General features: G+C 42.7%; 1 long non-coding RNA gene across 1 annotated transcript; it reads left to right on the top strand.

Annotated features, from left to right (window-relative positions):
* Positions 1-3,372: 3,372 nt before the first annotated feature.
* On the top strand, positions 3,373-5,346 carry LOC310845290. Its single transcript, XR_014564619.1, has 3 exons — positions 3,373-3,440; positions 3,755-4,010; positions 5,182-5,346. It is a non-coding gene; the product is annotated as an uncharacterized lncRNA (long non-coding RNA).
* The last annotated feature ends 16,811 nt before the right edge of the window (positions 5,347-22,157 follow it).

The raw sequence follows: 22,157 nt of genomic DNA on the forward strand, positions 1-22,157 counted from the left end.
CAAAGTATGCATTAAAATGTATATATTATATGACCCATCTGCAATCAGGTGTACCTAGGGTCCCTTATGACATCGGCAAGGAGCTGTATTGGGGGGGGGAGGGGAATCACTTTGCCACAATAGCCACATCAGAAATTACTATATTTTACATGACCCAAGTACTCGAAGCATCCAGGGTGATGGCGAGGCAAGGAGGAAAGACAAAAAATAAAATAAAAAGATGCAGATGGAACTTTTGAACAATCCCCCCCCAAATCTATAAAAAATGTATGATTTATTACTTGAATGGGAACTCAAAGATGAACCAATTAAAGAAGTAATGATCAAGCGGGGAGAGGATTTTGGATACGCGATTTCATTAGATCATTGGAAAAAACTTTGGAAATCAGATACTAATTTCACCGCATGCATTACTATCAAAGAAAACACTATGAAGATGTTTTACAGGGGGTACTTAACCCCTGTAAAACTGGCTAAAATTTATAAACTAACATCAAATCTGTGTTGGAGATGGAAGGTATCAGAGGGATCCTTATATAAAAACCCCCTGCTGGATTGGACCAAAGGCCTATCTAGTTTGACATCCCATTTTCACCGTGTCCAACCAGATGCATATGGGAAGCATGGTAAGAACATAATAGCATACCCTCCAACATTTCTCTGATGAAAACAGGGACATTCTTTTCCATTAAAAATATCAGTAATCATTCTATTACAGTATTTATAACCCGCTTATCTAACTGGGTTGCCCCAGCCACTCTGGACAGCTTCCAACGTATATAAAAACATAATAAAACATTAAAAACTACCCTATACAGAGCTGCCTTAAGACACCTTCTAAAGGTTGTATAGTTACTTATCTCCTTGGCTCAGGGGTTGCATAACTCCATACCCTCCAACATTTCTCCAACGAAAATATGGATGTACTAAGAAAAAGTGGGACATTCTCAGATCAAATCAGAAACTGGGACGGCTTCTGTAAATCCAGGACTGTCCCTGGAAAATAGGGAAACCTGGAAGCTCTGTAATAGCTATCTCTCACTCATAATCCACAACAGCTGGTATTCACATCACCTCTGACATTGGCAATAATATAGTCCTCATTACTAATAACCATTCATAGTCTTATCCTTCACTTGACACCCTGCTTTTCTACCTGGAGAAAAGAGAACTGCACCTCACGTTCATGGGGACTGAAAGCGGAGGGGAAATTTGGGCAGGAACACATCCAAGCTAAACAATTTCAAACAACAGTTTGAGTCCGTAAGCTCTCTACCCCCTTTAATGCTTCCTGCATTAATTGAATGTAGTGTATGCAATTACCTGAAAAGGATTTCTAAACACAAAAGAAAGCATCCAGAAAAGAACACAGACTAGCCTTTGGTGACAGCTGTCATGAATGAAGTGACCAAACAAGAAGTTGTCACACTCTGAGGGGATGCATGTTATTTATAAAGTAGAAAATAGTGCACTGTGCATTTTTGCAAAAGTGAACATTCTTGCATTTTAAGTTAAGGAAAGCCTAAAGAGGAGGTAAATAGAATGCAAGGGATCCTGGGAGAATGAATACTAATGAGGCAGCAAACACCACCTCATTATTATGGATTAGGATTCATTAGCATACATTTTCCTTTCTGACTCCTCAGCTTGTCTAGTCTTAGTGCACTGCAGTTGCTCAATTAAATGGGATGGTGTGGTGTGTTTTTGTAAAAAACACACACACAAATGTTTGTTTTCTCTGTACAGAAACAGCCTCAAACAGTCAACTAAAATTATTGAAAAATAGCTAGATGAGAGAGATCCACGTCGAGCCCTATTGGAGAGTAAATTACAATGATTTTAATGCAATAATAAGTTGCATGAATTCAAATTGTTAAATTAACTAAATGATTCAGTTGTCATAACAGATCCATAGATGCTGGAGACATGTGCCAGCAGCTTCTTGTTGCCCTGCTAAAATTAGCTAAAATTAACATTAAATTGCCCTACTAAACATCAAAGGACGCAAAGGCATTTCAGATCAGAGCAACCTGCTTATTGTTAACCAAACAGTAGTCACATCATTGCAGAACAATTCACATAATACTGCTGCTGCTCAATTTCCATTCATACCTTGAAAAGCACTTGGAAGCCACAGCTGGCCATCTTGCTAACCGGGACTTGTTGCCCTGAACATACGTGTTTGAAGATCTCCCATGGCTTCCGGTTTGTTTCTGGGTGCAATTCACAGTTCTAGCAATGACTTATAAAGCTCTAAACTAGTGTGGGGAAACTTGATATTGTTTGATTCCAACTCCTATCAACTCTGGCCAACATGGCCGAAGTTCATGGATGGATGGTAGTTGGGAGTCAACAGCATCTGGAGGGCCACAGGTTCTCCATACCTTTCTTGGGTATAGTTTGAGACCAGGATATCCAAGGGACTGCTTACTCAAGTATGGACCTCTCCATTTGTTGAGATGGTCAGCTGAGGCTCCGCTCCAGGAACTCATGCTACCCATGGTCAGGTCTGGCCTCTCATCCTCATGCCACAGCAACCCATGAGAGGGAACATACAAGCCAGAAGATCTACCTTTAACCTACACTTTCAGGCAACTGAGCACCTACCCACTTTCCTTTGTTTTCAGTATAGGCCTAATCCAGGGGCTGAGTAGAAATTTCTCTCCCAAAACCACATTAACCTTGGAGTAGGGTTTCTCTTCCTCTCTATCCTATTCTGCTCTATTCAAATCAGGAAGATGCAGCACCTAAAGCAGATGAATAAAGAATTGTAAAGAATATTGGTGAATGAAGGGTGTTTCCTCAAATCAGCCTCTCAGGGGTAATGGACCCACAAGAAAGGGACAGATATCCTTTTGCAGCATACCTGACTCACCCATTCATCCAGAGTCAAATGGTTCAGGGTGGTGATGTCACAAACAAGGCCTCCCTCAATTCAACATGAGGTATTGGATGATGATGATGATGATGATGATGATATGGAAGGTGTGACTGCCCCACAGTAACCTGATATTCATTCAGTTTCTACATCACGGGTGTCAAACACAAGGCCCGCGGGCCGAATCCAGCCCGCCAGACCTCGTTATGTGGCCCGTGTAGCTGCCGCTGGCCTTCACCTTTTATTCTCGCTTTTTTTTTTGACACAAGAAACCCGCCTCTTCAGCGCATGCGCGGCAGCCTACAAGCCAGAGAACGTCTGCCCTCTAGCGGCGCTGGCCGTTCTACACAGGAAACCTCCACTTGTTTTTATATTGAGCGCATGCCATCCTGTGATGTGACAGATCCAACGGCTGCCTGAACAACCGGCCCTTTGAGGGTGACCAAACTGCTGATGCGCCCCCCGATGAATTTGAGTTTGACACCCCTGTTCTACATGAACCAAGGCGTTTGATGTAGTAGCACCAGTTATTTGGAACACTATTCCTATGGAAACAAGAAAGGTACCTACAGTCTTGTTATTTCATTGCTTGGTGAAAACATATTCATCTCACCAAGCATTTTTAGAGAATTAATGTGATTCAGTGTTGGTCATTTGTTCTGTGTTTTTTTTTGTTTTTTTAAAATATTTCATAATTTTGTGATTTAATAGTTTTATGATGCTCTAATGTTTTTATTAAATTGATGTTTTTAATGAATTGGAGGTTTATAAATATCTCTGTGAATAAATAAACATGGTCTCTGCTTCAGAACTAAATGGAGTATCTCTAGATATCACGATCCCTTATATGAATTCTGCGCTTTTTAATACCTGCAGGAAACTGATGGATGAGGTCAGCCAGAGGTTTGGGCTTACATGTCACCAGTGTGCCGAAGATGAACAGCTCTGCCTCTCATTCCCCTTGCTTGATCCCAGAAGGGCTATGGAAGTGATAGACTGGTGTCTGGAGTCAGTTTAAGAGTGAACGGGGAATTAACTAACTTTAAGCCAAGAGAAATTTAATCCAGAGCTATTCTTCGAGTGATCTGAACACTAGTTTGGAGTGAGGTTGTGCTCTCCTTGGAGGAACAAGGTAACTTGGGCGTGCCCCCTGTGAAAATTGCTGAGCCATTTCAGTGAAGCATCGTTGTTTCAAAGTGCTGGTTTTGCTTTAGTTATAGAAAATTGTTTATTTGTTCTTTATGTTTATTAATTTACTTTAATTTAGTTTTAGTATTGTATTTCTAAATTGTTGTGACTTGTCCAGGGACCTTATGGCGAAGGGTGGGTAATAAAACAAAACAACAAAAACAACATTATATGGTTTTGTGATTTATGTTGGGTTCTCTTCCAGGTACTACTAGAAGAGTGGAATATTATTATTATGGGGCAATGTCCAATGTTAAGTCATATTCTGAACAGACCCAATGAAATTAATAGACCAAGTGAAGTTCACTGATTCTATAAGAACAGCTGTGTTGGATCATGCTAAATGACAATCTAGTCCAGCCTCCTGTTTTCACTGTGACTAGTAGGTAGGCCCAAAGCAGGATGTGAGTCCAACATCACTCTCTCCACTGGTATTCAGACAGGCCTCCAATAGTGAAGAGACAACATATGCATCATGGCTAGGAGCCACTGGTAGCGTTATCCTTCATGGGATCGCCTAATCCTCTTTTTTTAAGTCACCCAAGATGGTGGCCATCACAAGATCTTGTAAAAGCCACAGCGTAATTATGCACTGTGTGAATAATTACTTTCTGTTTACCTATGTGCTGCATCACTTCTACAGATCTACTCTAAGTATGACTTCCCAAAGTTTGTGTCTCATTTGCTCATTTATCTCTTTGTCCACAGACCACCTGCTGTAGAGATGGACTAATTCTAAGGCCTAAGAGAGAGACGCCAGTGTTACTCATTATACTGCTTGGTGCCTCACAGTCCCTAAAATTCACATCAAGCCCCTTCCATTTTTCATAGTCCTAGCTGACTTCTTGTTTGCTGCAGATTGTGAAAGAAGCTTGGGAAGAGGCTCTTAAATATAGGAATCTGGACAGTCTGTTTGTTCCACAAGATAACCCCCTTGCTATAAAAAGAGCTTAGCTAGTTCCCTTTCCCATTTTCTAAATTCTTTAGATCACTTTCTAAGAATGATTAAGACGTGTGCTAAAAATGTGCAAAGCCCTAGCTAATTATGATGTACTGATTAATTTTGCTAGACAGCTATGGCAGTTCTAATGAATATTAATATTTTTTTTTTCTAGGACAGAAGCTGTTGGCAAGAGGAACAACTTTCCTGCATGGGTAACAAGTGTGGCAGAACAGCACGAGGTTGATCAACGGATCCTTGATTCCTCTTGCTGGAACTTTCAAGTCCTGTTTGCAGCAGAGACCTGCAAACTGCAAAATATACACTGTGAATAGCTACATATTATGAACCAGTGTTTTCTTATTAATTAAAATTACATTTTCTGTTCTTTCCATAATTTCTCTACAAGGATCACAATGACAAAAAAGGGCGGCTAGGGAGGAGCGGGGAGCAAACAGATTTGATTGTTATAATTCCCATCCTATATTAGAATGGTTAAAATGTTACAAATCATATGCCACTTATTGGAAGTTGAGTAATGATGAGATTTGCAACTTAATGAGTTTCTGAGAACAACAGATTTATATGGTAATGTGCAACTCATTGCCCTCGCAAAACGCGTGCACATGGGCGCTGGTGTTTGCTAAAAGCTTACTTGACAGTCCTGGTAAATATAGCCAACACAGGGAAATGGAAATGACATGTAAAGCTGAAAAGTACATTAGCTGACATTTTAAGATTTCCAGATTTACCAGTTTCACCATTCAGATTTTTGAATGAATGAGGGGTGCTGAGGCAAAATTCATATTAAAATGTTAGGTATGCATTAACCCCCCCCCCAAAAAATTCCTAATTTGAACTCTTCACTGTGTATGCCAACACTACATGTCTACTCAATGATCGCCATTATATTCAATGCCAGAAAATTACGTATAGTATTGCGACCTTAGCCTTGCTGGTATCGGTTGATCATCAGACTTCAAAATCTCACAAACGGTCAGTTGCCAAAGTATAATTGCATGTCATTTATCAGATGCTGCAAGACAAAAACCTGTTATGGCTATGAGCCAATCCATTCCTTTGTCAGGCAGATTGCTGGTTAATAGCCCAGAATGGCCAGCTGATGGGAGCTCATGGCTAGAAGATACCTGAGAATCTGGATTCAGTCTACCCTCACAGCAGTGAAAGGGCTGTTGCACTCGCATAAGGATGAAAATAAAGATTATGTAATATGAAATGCGGTGCAACATCTGCCCTAGGGGAAGCTTGTTGTGCAACAGGAAGTATTGGGACTTTAATCTGTTGTGCAACCGGCCACAAGAACCATAGTGGCTTCCTGTGCCTTCTCCTCTGCAAGCCATTCCACCAGTGCAACTAGTACACTGCTAAGTGACTTTAAATTAGTGCAACATTGAATCCCTACCTTTGCGTTTAATACCATTACTTGTCAGCCATCAAATACAATGCTGGATGCCAGTGCATGCCATTGATCAGAGCCTGTCAAATATTAATTACTAGTGTCTTTCGAATGAGGTGTTCCTTGATAGCTTCTTGGTAGTTCCTCAGTGAGAAGAGCAGTTGGAAGACTGCTTGTCCACCCATGGTGATCTTTTGTAATGCAGAGGGCATAGTTTCTGAATAATTTCTGGCTTCAAAATTCCATGCAGCACATAGTTAATCAGTGGGATTTGGTACCTCAAGATGTGGTGATGAACACCATCTTGGATGTCTTTAAAAGCTAGGCACCCTTTAAAAGCTAGACTGAGATTAATTCAACAGAAAACACTTCTCTGAGCCTACTGGACAGCAACATGCCTTAACTACAGGAGCATCACACCCGCAAATGACTGCTGGAGATGCCAACAGTCACAAACAGGCCTAGCTACCAGTATTCCAACTGTTCTGGAAGGAAGTACAGTGGAACCTCGAGTTGCGGACATGATCTATCCCAGAGGCACGTCTACAACTTGAAGAGTTCGCATCCAGAAGCACTGTGTCTGCACACACGCACAGTGTGATTTAGTGCTTCTGCGCATGGGTGAGCGGTGAAACCTGGAAGTAACCATTCCAGTACTTCTGGGTTGCTGTGGGATGCAACGTGAAAAGAAGAAGAAGAAGAGAAGAGTTTGGATTTGATATCCTGCCTTATCACTACCCAAAGGAGTCTCAAAGATGCTAACATTCTCCTTTCCCTTCCTCCCCCACAACAAACACTCTATGAGGTGAGTGGGTCTGAGAGATTTCAGAGAAGTGTGAATAGCCCAAGGTCACCCAGCAGCTGCATGTTGAGGAGCAGAGACGCGAACCTGGTTCACCAGATTACGAGTCTACCGCTCTTAACTACTACACCACACTGGCTCTGAAGCGGACGCAACATGAGGTATGACTGTACAGGCTTTAATGAACCTGGTTCTGGACAATCCCTGTTCTGGACAAATTCCCAACACAATAATCAGTACATAGGAGGTTACCAAAAGGACAGGAGGTATGGTTTCACTTAGCTACACTGGCAGAAAAATGAATAATCCTTCAGCACTGGAAAGCCTGGACTACCCTAAGCACAGAAAACTCGAAAGCAGACCTCTTGCCACTAGCAGCCCATGAGAAAATTCTACTCTATAACCTACATCATAATTCAAGTCTCCAAGAGATTTGGAGTGCTCCTTTGCAACTCTTCACCAAGTAATTGCCGCAGAAGCAGTGAGAGGCTCAGTGCAGCAATGGAAACTCCCCCAGTTTAATGAATTTCAATCTGGGCTTCCAGCAGAACACCGACACTCATTTGTCCTAACTCTTATCTGAGCCTGCAAACCTAAACACTGAATAGCATGCTAAACAACTGGATATGAGAGGTGAACATGCTCTCAAAGGGAGAGGGGGAAGCTGGGAAAGGGGAGCGGAAAGAAAGGACTGTATTGTTCTGTTGCAATAATGTGAAAGCTCTAATAATCTATAGATGAATTATTGAAGGCCATGGCTCTCAATGGCTATTAGCCATTATTGTTGTACAATACCTCCAGTTGCCGGGAACCACTAGCAGAGGAATGCTGTTGTCCTCATGTTCTGTTTGTGGTCTTCCCATAGGCAACTGTCCATGAAATGTGATGTCCTCTGGCTTATCTGGAAGGGCATTCGGTTTTAGTTCTTGTAGAAATCTGACTTTTTGCATGACTGGAATGTAACTACTTAACAAAGGTAAGATTCATATCATGGTTTTGCATGCTTTTGCATCCAGCCCTGCCCATTTCTTTGAATAAGTGCCCACAAAGAAATGCGACTTTCAGGCTAAAAACATTTCCCTGCTACAGATATAGTGGCTTGGGTGATTATAAAAAGGGAATCAAATAATTCAAGGTGCAATTGCATGTATTACTTCCAGTATAGTCGTACCTTGGAAGTCAAACAGCCTAGTTCTCGAACGTTTTGGCTCCCGAACGATCGAAACCCGGTGACTGTTCCAGTTCTCAAACGTTCTTTTGGAAGCCAAACATCCAATGAGGCTTCTGCAGCTTCTGATTGGTTTTGGCTTTGGTTTTTGAACGTTTTGGAATTCAAACGGACTTCCTGAACAGATTCCATTCGATTTCCAAGGTATGACTGTATAAAGACTCTCCTCCCTGAAAGAGAGGGGAGTGGTTGTGGGCGGGAGCCCGAGCACCGCCCAGCAGGGGGCGTTGCCCCCTGTCTCCAGCTCACCTGGCTGGCGCTCACGCCCCCCCCCGGTGGCCACCCAACCAGGTGCCGCGGTGGGGGCGTGTTCAGCAGCCTTTTGCTGCAGCGCCAGCCTTTCCCTGGCCTCATTCCTCGTCGTCGTCCCGTGGCTTCCAGATATTGTTGGACTACAACTCCCATCAGCCCCAGCCAGTATGGAAAATGTTCAAGGTTGATGGCAACTGTAGTCCAGCAACTTAAAGAAGGCACTATCTTAGCTACCGCTGCTTAAACCCATTGTACTATTTACATGCAAGTACATTTAGCACTATATTGAAACGCAGCCAATACTGTGTTTCACAGCACAATCCTCTACTTGTCTACTCTCATTGACTTCACTGGAGCTTACTTCCAGGTATGTGTGAGTTGGATTGCAGCCTTAGGCAATTGTTTCCTATCTACATTCAAATGAACTACTTTCAGAATGTTCACCCAAAGAAAGCTGTTTTCTCCACAAGGGCAACAAAAACAGATGAGATAAAATTAAATTAAAATCATGAGGCACTCATACAAAATTCCAATCACACATTTTCCTTTTTTCTATTTTTTCTGAAGAAAAAACACACACACCAACAATCCGAACCCTGTCTATATATCTCCACAACAGATGACTCCATAATTTCTCAGAGGCAAAATGAAAAGAGAAAAATAGCAAAGTATATTATCTTCTCTCAGTTGTTGCAAAGAATGGGTAATGAATATGTTGATTTCATTAACTCTTCTTCATGTTCCATTGCCAACACAGAATACTGGAAAAATGAAGATTTTCCCGTAAAGCGATCAAAGTTTTGGAATGGCAATAATCTGATTTCCATTCTATATAACACAATGATCCACAGATTACATTACATTTTACAACCAAGAATTGGAGATGACATTAATGATGTCGGCATGTAGCCTGAGGGATAAATTAATCTGTCCAGAGCATATCATTTCTTGGGTATAATCAATTAGTTTTCTAGCAATTAGAGCAGCCCAAGTTTGGTATGTTCTGTTCTTTTTACTGTTAATTGAATTATAGCCCCAGAATAAATAGCAGAACTGTCTAGAATTGCCAATAATCTGTAGTGCAGTAGTCTCCTTGATGAGGAGTGGAAACGCTGCAAAAGTTTTTCCATATGTATAAGCAGGGCTCAGGGTGGAAGATTTGCCAAACTCTGTGCGACGGGATCTTTAGAACACCTGCATTTTGCTTGTTTGCTTCAGATATTTCTGAACTGCCTTTAATCAGGCAACAGCAGAGTGGCAGACCACCTTCTTTTCAGGCAGAAGGTCCTGGGTCCACTCCCTGGCTTGTCCAGGTAGGGCTGGCAATATCCCCAGTCTGAAACCTTGGAAGTCACTGGCAACCTGTGTAGCTGATACTGAGCTTGTTGGTCCGATGGTCTGGCTCTGTATAAAGCATATTTCTGTGTTCCTATGAGAGGATTCCCAAACACCCAACAAAGGTGTGTAGGAAACAAAGTGCCCAGTACGTTTCCGAGCACAATTCAAAGTGTTGGTACTGACCTTTAAAGCCCCAAATACCCTTGGTCCTGTATAACTGAAGGAGCATCTCCACCCCCATTGTTCAGCCCGGACACTGAGGTCCAGCGCTGAGGGCCTTCTGGTGGTTCCATCACTGTGAGAAGTGAAGTTACAGGGAACCAGGCAGAGAGCCTTCTCGGTAGTGGTGGAACGCCCTTCCAGCAGATGTCAAGGAAATAAGCAACTATCTTACTTGTAAAAGACATCTGCAGGCAGCCCTGTTTAGGGAAGTTTTTAATGTTTAATGCTGTATTTGTGTTTTTAACATTCAGTTTGGAGCCACCCAGAGTGGCTGGGGAAACCCAGGGTGGAAGATTTGCCAAACTCTGTGCAACGGGATCTTTAGAACACTTGCATTTTGCATAATTTTATTATTATGATTATTATGATTATGATTATGATTATGATTATGATTATCATTATCATTATCATTATCATTATCATTATCATTATCATTAACAACATATACCTGCGGGATTTTCCCTAGGAGCTGTGCCCCCTCCTCATGACATGCCCCTCTCCCTAAGCCACAACACTCTGTGGCCAATGCTCCATACCCTCCTCAGAAACTTTGCTTGGCTAAAACGTATCCTTAAACTGTGATATTGCCTCTTAATTGCCTGAATAGAGCAGGGTATTTCTCTCTCTGTGTAGAAACCCATGCCATGTGTCCATCTCCACTATGGAATGAAAGCCAGCACCGCACGCCTTTAAATAGCCATGTTACACACAACCCCTCCAAAGAATCCTGGGAATCACAATTTGTTAAGGTTGCGAGAGTTGCTTTGTTGTTTAGTGGTTTAGTCGTGTCCGACTCTTCGTGACCCATGGACCAGAGCATGCCAGGCACTCCTGTCTTCCACTGTCTCCGGCAGTTTGGTCAAACTCATGCTGGTAGCTTCGAGAACACTGTCCAACTGTCTTATCTTCTGTCGTCCCCTTCTCCTTGTGCCCTCCATCTTTCCCAACATCAGGGTTTTTTCCAGGGAGTATTCTCTTCTCATGAGGTGGCCAAAGTATTGGAGCCTCAGCTTCAGGATCTGTCCTTCCAGTGAGCACTCAGGGCTGATTTCCTTAAGAATGGAGAGGTTTGATCTTCTTGAAGTCCACGGGACTCTCAAGAGTCTCCTCCAACACCATAACTCATAAGCATCAATTCTTTGGCGATCAGCTTTCTTTATAGTCCAGCTCTCACTTCCATACATCACTACTGGGAAAACCATAGCTTTAACTTTACAGAGAGTTGCTAGGAGAGCCCTGTTCCCCTCACAGAGCTACAATTCCCAGAGTGTTTTCACAACCAAGCTATCTTCCCAGGGAACTTAAGGTCCAGTGGCCAAATAGGAACTTCTCTTGGGACTCTCCTCATGTGGCATCCCTTCCCAGCCCCATGCTTGCTTCACATCCCCTTTGACTCCTCCCTCTGGCTGAGATGTCTCCTTGAACTCTGCTAATACTATTTGTTTGTCTGGATGGTGTGTGTGAGTGAATGTTAGCCTACTGTACAAGGAGAAAATTCACATTCGTTGCCCCACCCACTTTTGCCTCTGGCTTGGCTCATCTCGGCCTGTGGCCCCTGAAAAATGCTCAGAGAAAAAGCTGAAAAAAAGGTTCCCTACTCCTGACATACAAGGATGTACTGAATTAGAGGAAGAAGAAGAAGAAAGAAAAAAGGACCCAGTAAATTCCTGAATTATGTCCTCTATGTTTTTTCTTGTTTCTTATCATTAGCCAGGGAGAAGGTTTGAAAATGAAATGCCTTCTCATCTGTCTCACTCTGACAGGCCACTTTTATCAATTGCCTGCTGTGCTTGTGCACAGTAGATCAGAGTGTGAGAGAACCTGGCACATCCATTGCATGAGCTGTGTGACTCCTGCTGAAGCTGTGTCTATTCCAGCTGCACAAAATGATGCACTAAAAATTACAGTGGGGATGTCGATTCTAAAGGTTCACTGCAAAAAAAAAGAAGAAGGGGGGAAAAGGCAATTGAATGTCGCCCTGCTGCTCTTTTTCACCTTCAAAGGAGAACCCTATCATCCCTTGGAAAAGGGGATAGTAAACAATAAGGATGCACCTTTGTTTTCTTGGCAGCCTGGTAAGAATGATAAATCGCTCCCCTTTTCCTTGAATGAGTTTAAACCAGAACCCAATAACCTCACCCATCTTTGTACAAGTGCCTACAAAATGTGGATGTTTTGTGTTCTGATCAAAGGGCTGGTACTTCTGCATCCATGAAAGAGCCCTGTTTAGCAGGTAAAGCTTTTTCTCCTGCTGAAATTTCCTCTTCTACACAATTATTAACAACACACAATCTCTGTCCTCCCCCCCCTACTATTTGAATAGGCAGCTATGGAGGGAAGGGGTGGAAGAAAAGGAGTGCACTGTAACTTCCTTTCCATGCACAATCTAGGCATGAATATGCATGCGAGTCAAAATGCATTTGCTCTGCATTCAGAGATTTAATATCTAGGGAATCCTGGAAGGGTTTGAATCCTGGAGCCCTCTTGTGCAAATGAATGTACAGTACATTCACATTAAAAAGGTAAATAACTCACAGCACAATACTATATAGGAACCTAGGAAGCTGCCTTATACCAAGTCAGACCTTTGATTCCAAATTTCTCAGTGAATGGCAGCCGTCTGCCTGAGTTTCAGGTCAGGAATCTTTCCCAGCCCTGTTCTGGCAATGCTGAAGATTGAACCCAGCTGAAGAGAGAGATGTCTCTCCTCTCTCTCTCTCTCTCTCTCTCTCTCTCTCTCTCTCCCACCCACCCCCTACCCCTTCTCTGTGTGAAATCAAATCCCTTGGTGCTTCCTGGAGCATTGGCCAAGGTGATGTTTTAGGCATTCCAAGAGTATTTAACATTCTCAATTGGCTCCCGAAAGTTGCTGGATTAACATCCTAGTCTACCTTTGGGTGACTACATCCAGTCTGAATTTCCCAGTTCCACTGGAAGCAGTCCTTGGTTCTGCTTGCCTGTTTAAACTGCATGGACTGCTTTGGCAGTTCTGCCCATGGGCTCTGCCTGAAGCAGGATGCTAACATGTGAAGTGGCCATCCTTCCTCCGAATGAAGAGCTCTAAGGAATTTGCTTATGAATGCCTCTGTGCATCCACACCTTCTTCTTCTTTAGCGATCACTTGTAGCCGAGTAAGATTGTCTTCCATGAAAGCAGTCTTAACAGTGTGACCGTAAGTGACTGTGGAGGCCAATTCTGGATTCACACGTCCTTCCACAGTGGGGACATGAGTTTCCGGATGGGAGTTGATCAAGGTGAGGGTTTGCCAAATATGCCTTCCTCTTAGCACGTTTCTCCCTTTCGTCCTAAGTTTGAGTGTCTTCAAAGTCCATGACACCTTTGGTAAAGGCTGTTCTCTAACTGGAGCACTCGCAGGCCAGTGTTTCCCAATTGCAGGTATTTATACTCCTTTTTTAAAAGATTTGCCTTGTAAGAATCTTTAAACCTCTTTGGAAGTGGGAACAGTCCTTGTGGCGATTTCTTGTCTTCAATCTCCTCTTCCTAGGGAGTACCTAGAACTGTGTGTTATTTGCATAAGAATGAAGCCTTTGACAGAGAGCCAAAACAGTATCCTCTACGTGGTGAAACTCTCACTCTGGGTTGTGTCATTTCTAATGTTGCTATGAACAATTTATCGAAATGGCTTGACAGTTTGGCATATTTTGCTGACATTAATATAGTCGCTGTAATTCAAAAGCTGCGCAGTATTGTCTACCAAATGCTTTTATCCAATAAGAATAACTTTATGGAACAAAATCCATCAAAGTTAAGAGAAGGGGTGGGGAAGGGAGGAAACCCAGGAACATTGCCTCAATTTTTACAGCTTCCAGAAAAAGTAGCCTTAATTGACAGCAAACAAAGTACAACTAGGATAAAACCGTAACAAACTCAAAGGCCAGCACACCCCGAGCATTTATTCCACAAAGTTTGCTACTTTTAAGTTGCAGAGTGTGGTATGGTGCTCTCAGATGGAAGGGTATTGTTCATGCAGAGTGCTCCTGCTAATGTTTGAGTGTGGAAACAATGGAACTCCATGGAAATGCCAAATGAGGACATGCTGGGTGAGCTCAGATAATGAAAAACAAGCAGGGGTTTAAACTGACCTCAGGATAAATGTCAGCTTTTGCAAGGCTGATAGTTTCAAACTTGGGTGCATATGGTTAGTTTTCTGTACCTCCGCTGAAGCATATCAATAAGTCACTGGGTTGCCACTTGCCTGTAAATAACCAAATGGGATTAACAGGCTTTTGCTAAGTAGATGCAATTCCCCACTCTGGCTTAGGTCACTCAAAACAATGAAGACAAGTGTGAGATCACAGCAATAGGATGGAACCTGTTGTGGACTTGCAATTATGGAGGCATGGATGTGGATTCTACTTCAAATCCATAAAGCTGTCATGTTGCCTACCCCATGGGAGGCTATTGTACTAGAAATAAGGCTACCAATGGCCACTGGAAATAATGACTATGCTCTATTTCGTCTATGTTCTCCTTCAGTGTCTGAGTACCAGTTGCTGAATATTGCAGATGGAGAGAGTGTTCTGTTTGTGGCTTTCTTATGGGAATTTGATTGGCCACTGTGAGAACAGGGAGTTGGACCCAGATGGTTTTTAACCGACTCAGACAGGCTATTCTTATGTTATTAAATTGGTATGGATGATTCCTTTGTGTTTTTTGACCATCATAACTGAAGGTTAATTTGGACTTTGCAGTTTTGGACTTGATAGTTCGACTTTGGGAAAGTGTTTGTCCAAAGGTAGTATTGGTTTTTCCTAAAGTAGTATTGGTTTTTCCTAAAGTAGCAAATACTAAATAAGAATAAGAACAGAGTAGCAAGGTAGCAAAAATGCATAGGTGGAAGAAACACAGATTTTTTAAAAAGAGAGAATAAAGAAAGTGAAAGAAGCAAGGTGAACATATATGATTAAAAAATAATACAGAATACAGCCATTTATTATCATTTGGCCTTAAGACTCTCTCAGACACTCTCTCCCTGCTCCCTAATATTGCCCAACCACATCCTAAACCTAATGTACATCTTGAACCAACTAACAAAGAAGCTGGCAGTGCAATCTTACAGATGTCTTCTCAGAAATGTTTTCAGCTGATTCAATAAGGCTTAAGGCCACCTGTTTCCTTGTAAACTGAGGTGGCAAGCATGAGGACATTTACTAAAGAACTCACTTACTTCCTAGCAAAAATGATTAGACACATTGATAGCAACAAGAGGTTCTAGCCATTAAATAAATAAATAAATAAATAATAAATCCTGGTTTCTGAGATCTACTGTTGTATAACACTGTATTGTATAACACAATGTTATATCACAATTAGTCTAATAGCTAATTTTCTGTTTCCTTTCATATTTTTGTCCACAGTCCTACTTAGTCAGCTATAAAGTCCCCAGTATGTTTATCAGCAGGTTCTTGTCTTCCAGTTTTGCCTCAGGAAGGCCTTAATCTGGGAATGCTGAGCCACTTGCCTCAGGAACTGCCCCCAGGTTTGTTTAAGCAGAAGCTCACAGCATCTGGCTTTCAGCTTCTCTGCTGTCTTTCCTCAGGGACCACCTGCAGGTCTTTAACCAGAATTATTCAGGACATCATCCCATACAGCTTGTCTCAGGCCCTGGCTGCCTCTTATAGACAGTTAGATCCATTTCCCCTGGAGAAGGTGGATGCTGATCTCTGTGTATTCAGCCTTACCTCGATCATATAGCCATTTGGAGATTTCTGAGAATCTGTCAAGGGTTCTTATCTTCCCACCACTAGGGATGAGCAATGCTTCTGTAGCCACTTCATGGAAATGCTTCTCACTGATGGCTAAGAATCATGACTGAATTACCTTGAAGCTCTCATACCATGGTAACTTTTCCTTTCATTATTGTACTTCTATTTCCGATTCAAGTCTTTCACTGGCTGTGAAGGAGTTGTCAAAAGAGCATCACTTATACACATGGTGGAGGCGTCAGGAGACTTGGGGGAAACCCTGAGGTTTACCAGTGACACATAACCCTCCCTCCTAAAAAACCAACCCATTAGGACTCAATGGAACAGAATGTTATTGACTTAAGAAGAATGGAACAAACTGGCTAGAAAGGGAGGAGGAAAGGAAAGACACAAATAGGGTTAAATTTCCTGTTTCAAGAAGTCCATACTTGAATCCTAAGAATGCAAAGTCAACATCAATTATGCTGGTTTAACTCCTGTTCTAGGAATACAGAGAGCTAACTATAACAGTTCACATGGATGCCTTCTGAGGTAAGGGAGTGAGACTGAGTGAGGGAGATCAACGACTTGGATGATGCACTCAAGGGCATCCTGATCAAATTTGCAGATGACACCAAACTGGGAGGGGTGGCTAACACCCCAGAGGACAGGATCACACTTCAAAACGACCTTGACAGATTAGAGAACTGGGCCAAAACAAACAAGATGAATTTTAACAGGGAGAAATGTAAAGTATTGCACTTGGGCAAAAAAAATGAGAGGCACAAATACAAGATGGGTGACACCTGGCTTGAGAGCAGTACATGTGAAAAGGATCTAGGAGTCTTGGTTGACCACAAACTTGACATGAGCCAACAGTGTGATGCGGCAGCTAAAAAAGCCAATGCAATTCTGGGCTGCATCAATAGGAGTATAGCATCTAGATCAAGGGAAGTAATAGTGCCACTGTATTCTGCTCTGGTCAGACCTCACCTGGAGTACTGTATCCAGTTCTGGGCACCACAGTTCAAGAAGGACACTGACAAACTGGAACGTGTCCAGAGGAGGGCAACCAAAATGGTCAAAGGCCTGGAAACGATGCCTTATGAGGAACGGCTAAGGGAGCTGGGCATGTTTAGCCTGGAGAAGAGGAGGTTAAGGGGTGATATGATAGCCATGTTCAAATATATAAAAGGATGTCACATAGAGGAGGGAGAAAGGTTGTTTTCTGCTGCTCCAGAGAAGTGGACACGGAGCAATGGTTCCAAACTGCAAGAAAGAAGATTCCACCTAAACATTAGGAAGAACTTCCTGACAGTAAGAGCTGTTCAGCAGTGGAATTTGCTGCCAAGGAGTGTGGTGGAGTCTCCTTCTTTGGAGGTCTTTAAGCAGAGGCTTAACAACCATATGTCAGGAGTGCTCTGATGGTGTTTCCTGCTTGGCAGGGGGTTGGACTCGATGGCCCTTGTGGTCTCTTCCAACTCTATGATTCTATGACTGAGCAGGCAGATTTCATTCAGCCCATGTTGGAGTGAAGTCTTCCCTTGCTGGCACATGTATGTATGAATGGAGTATAAAGACACATGGAATGCCCATTGCCTTTAATCCAGCCAGACTTCAGACTTCAAGCCACTACCCATTCAACAGTAATTGTACTCTGATGCCCCAGAAAGCACTTTTGTTTTTGTTTTTAACCAACTTAAATTTTGAGTCCCTTTCTTTCTACTTATCATTCTCCTCTCCTTGTGGCAATTTGTCTTTAATTCGAATGTCAGCCTCTGGCTGCCTAACAGCATCTGCAGTGCCTACTTGTGCATGGTAGGGGCTATAAAATAAAATAATATAAAATAATAAGCGGCTATGGTGATTTTACAGGTATCTTTTTTATGTTACAAAATGTGGTTAACATTTTGTTTCAGGCTCTCTTTTCTTTCGTTTACAGCTGCCCCTGCTTCAAAATCCAGAGATGTACGCTCTTTATCCTGCAAAATACAATGCAGTGGTCAAGCATGAGTCTGCCGCCTGCGCTTGAGTTGTTTTCCTGGAATCTGAAGGCATCAGTTTGAAGATTACTGAAAGTGGAATCCAGTGCAGCACAAAGTCTCTCATTCGTTCAGCACAGGGTTTCTACTTGCACCCCAGAATGTTCACCCCCTGCGTTATTTCCTAAATTTGTTGTAGAGCATCTCCTCTGGAGCAAATCTAGGGATGGCATGGGGCACACATGGGGGAAGCATACATATTTCTCCCCCCCCCCCCACTGCTTGTTTTCTTTGACATGCAAGCTTGTTTGATGTATAATGATCTTGGCTACAAAGCATAATAAATTAATACATTTTTTTAAAAAAAACGAATAATTGAATTTTAGAGCTGGAAGGGAGCTTGAGGATCATTAGCTCAACCCTCTGCAATTTAGGAATATGCAGCTGTCCCATGCAGGGATCAAACCTACAACATTGGTGTTATCAGACCATGTTCTAACCAACTGAGCTATCTAGGCCCAAGCTGTGCAAGGGAAAGGATCTTAGCTTAGTGGTAGATCATCTGACTGGGATGCAGAAGGTCCCAGGTTAAATCCCCAGCAACTCCAAGTAAGACTAGGAGAGATGCCTGCCTGCAGTCTCTCTGCCTGTCAGCATAGATAATACTGAGCTAGATAGACCAATGAGCTGAACCCATATAAAACAGTTTCCTATGTTCCTATCCACCTGGAGATATCTTTGGTATTTGTATTCCCCTCAACTTGTAGGTGAGCTGAAATGTTCCCTATTTGCTAGTCATAGCTTGTGAATTATAGATCAGCTACAACCCAAACATGGGGAACATTACATTATATACTGAGTCCAAACAGTAAATGAATCTATGTGACATGAGTCAATTAGAGGATTTTAAAGGGATAAGCATTAAATTAGTAATGATGGAAGAGTCAAATCTGAAGTACAATGTTTAATTTATGGTACTCTGAAATTGGGCGGCCTTATTGTCATGTTTCAAGTGCAGAAATGCGGGTTGCACTAAAATGTAATTACTCTTAAGTAGAAGTAGGGCAGATTTCACAAGAAAAGACTTGGATTTTTTAAATGAATGAATGAATGAATAAGTAGTGCTCTCTTGCTCCTCCTTGTCAAAGAAGTCAATGGGTGCAACTAATTGGTGCCAGAGTACAAGACTCAAAGCTAGGAAATGGACCTAGGGAGCTGCTGTAATTAGGGACCTCTCTGGCTAGCATTGGGAATTCCCAGTGGGGAACATTCCCAGACCTACCCTTTGCTGGGGATTGAACCTGGAACCATCTGCATGCGGAGCAGAGGCTCTACCACTGAGCTAAGGCCTAAGGTGACCTTCCCAGAGCCTGGTAAGCAATGTGGAAGGATAAAAAAATGCTGTACAGCAGGAAAACCCAGCACAGAGAGAGTTTTTAAGCCCTCCAGCTTGTTTACTGGGCTGTGGGAAGGTCATAGAAGATCTTGTGGGGCCTTTGCAAGATATTGGACAGCCTCTTCTGGCTGTCCCCCCACCCCAATCCCCATTTAGGTATTTACCATCTTTTTTGCTCCATAAGACGCACCTGACCATAATACACACCTAGTTTTTAGAGGAGGAAAACAAGAAAAAAAATTCTGAATGAAACAGTGTATGTATGATTTTTGTGGTTCATGCTGTGGCCGCAGACATGTGATTTGACGGTGAGTTTGGGGTAGCCCAATGCAAAAATCCCGAGAATCCATGTGGATCCATGCTTTGTAACCATGTTTTTGCGCCATTGTGGCCCCACGCAACAATGGGTGCATGATGTTTTTGGTGCAGGCTGTAGCCATGGACATGCTATGTGATCTGATGGTGAATTTCGGGTGAAACAATGTAAAAATCCCGAGGATCCATGGGCTTTTACCTCCCCCTCCCAGGCAGCCTCCTTTATCACTAGTGTCCCTTATCTCCCTCCCCGATTGCTTACCGATCAGCTGCTTCCTTTCAACACTCCCTTCCCTCCTTTGCATTAGTGTCTTTTCCTTAGCTGGAGCAGTTTTTTGCTCCTCCTTTTCTTCTAATTTTTCTCCTTATTGCTTTAGTCTTCCTGTTTCCTCTCCTTGCAAGTTCATTCTTTACCTCCCCCCTCCTAGGCAGCCTCCTTTATTGCTAGTGTCCCTTATCTTGCTCCTGATCACTTGCTGATCAGTGGCTTTGTTTCAACACCCACTTCCCTCTTTCAAAAAAGAGAGCATGATCTGCTTTTCGCCCCTGGGCAATTCAGCTCCAGGGACCATGCATTCACTCCATGGAGTGAAAAATACGGTAGTTATCTTTCTGCCACCTGTGCAAAGCTGCAATTGTTTAAGCGAATCATGCTGAAGTTGTGGGTTTTCTGTAATAATAATAAAAATCTCCTAGTGTCTAAAGCACAACAAATCCCTCAAGGAAGGATTTCCAGATATGGGGTGCCCCAGTCAACCCTCCCTCCCTGGTTGTCAGCAGCCTCACCTCTGAAGGTGAGCATTGGCAGATGATTTCAACGAGTGGGCAGGTTGATGTCTTTGTCTTAGCTCTCTCATTGCTCTCCTGTGTCTGACCTTGTGTAGGGAAGCCTACCTGCCTATTGCCTGCTGCCTCTCACTTGCCTATTGGGTGAGCTGTGTCCAACAGTGCCTCCTGTAGGTTCTGACCAGCTAGGATTGGACAGAGGACTTACCTTACTCTGGGAACTTCAGCTGGAGGAAAAAGCACTGAGTACAGGAATTCTCTCCTGTTTAGTGCCCTCCAACCAAACCACCCAGCCTGCAAGTAGCTTTTATATGGACGGGAAGAAGTTGGCATGGTTCTCATGCAACGGTGCTAGTGGCATTGCACCATCACAGCACTTCTAACCTGATATGTGCATTTCTAGCTGGGCCAATTACACTTCAGAGCCATAGGAGCATTGTGGTTCTTGAGTCCTGACACATGGGATTGAACTAAAATGTCATCAACGCAATAACAACACAACTGTTGGGAAAAGCCTGTCGGTCACAATTATGGAAGACAATAAGGCACCAGGTTTCAGGTGGATTGACTTCTGTGGCTCTTTCTAACCTCAATTAAACATTAAGCCAAGTTTTTTTGTGTGTGTTTCTCCTGAACTTCTGTTTTCATAAAAGCACAGCACTGGACCATAAACTGCAGAGATGTGACTTGTAGTTACTGCTATAATAAATGAAGCCAATTGGGTATCATAACATCCCCCTCCTTTTTAAAACAGGCTTTTGAAAGTAAGACAGACATAATGATGATTAATCACATTTACTGCAGGGTTGGGTGAGGGTTTTTTGTATATTCACTCGTATCCTATGGGGTATCAAATGCAGAGCTGTTACTTCTACTGCAAAATGCCAACTGGCATTATCTGTTGTTGTTCTTTTAAAATAAATGTTGCCTGGGACATGCTCTGATTTCGCTAGTAAATAGGCAAAAGCATAAACATCACAGGTGCTTTGCAGGCCATGCCAGACCGTGTCACGGTGTTATTAATTTTTCACCTTTGGCTTCTGACTTGCTTTGAAACAGATCGGGCTCTTTGTCAGAAAAAAGGAAAGAAGGACTGCAGCTTAAATACAGGAATGTTCTGGTTTCAATTTTCCTCAAAAACGATGCCCGTTATCCTCCAGTTCTTTGTGTTAAGGCTCCTTTGAGAAACCCAGACAATCAAAATGAAAATTATCATGTTATAATTCATGTACTTGGTTAATCATTAAATATCTAGATTATTAGACAATTTCCTCACTGTATTTGGTGGGGTGTTTTTTTTTGGGGGGGGGGCTTTCCTTAACAATAGAATCAATGAATAAAAACAATAGAAGGAACATAAATATCAACAATGGATCGTAGCAATTTGTGCTCCAGTATAAATTTGTAAGGGACGTGGGTGGCGCTGTAGTCTAAACCACTGAGCCTAGGGCTTGCCGATCGGAAGGTCGGCAGTTCGAATTCCTGCGATGGGGTGAGCTCCCATTGCTCGATCCCAGCTCCTGCCAACCTAGCAGTTCGAAAGCATGTCAAAGTGCAAGTAGATAAAGAGGTACCACTCTGGCGGAAAGGTAAACAGCGTTTCCGTGCGCTGCTCTGGTTCGCCACAAGCGGCTTAGTCATGCTGACCATATGACCCAGAAGCTGTATGCTGGCTCCGTCGGCCAGTAAAGCAAGATGAGCACTGCAA

Source organism: Podarcis gaigeae (assembly GCF_964106915.1).
Source record: "Podarcis gaigeae genome assembly, chromosome: 5".
In the NCBI taxonomy this organism is placed as follows: Eukaryota; Metazoa; Chordata; class Lepidosauria; order Squamata; family Lacertidae; genus Podarcis; species Podarcis gaigeae.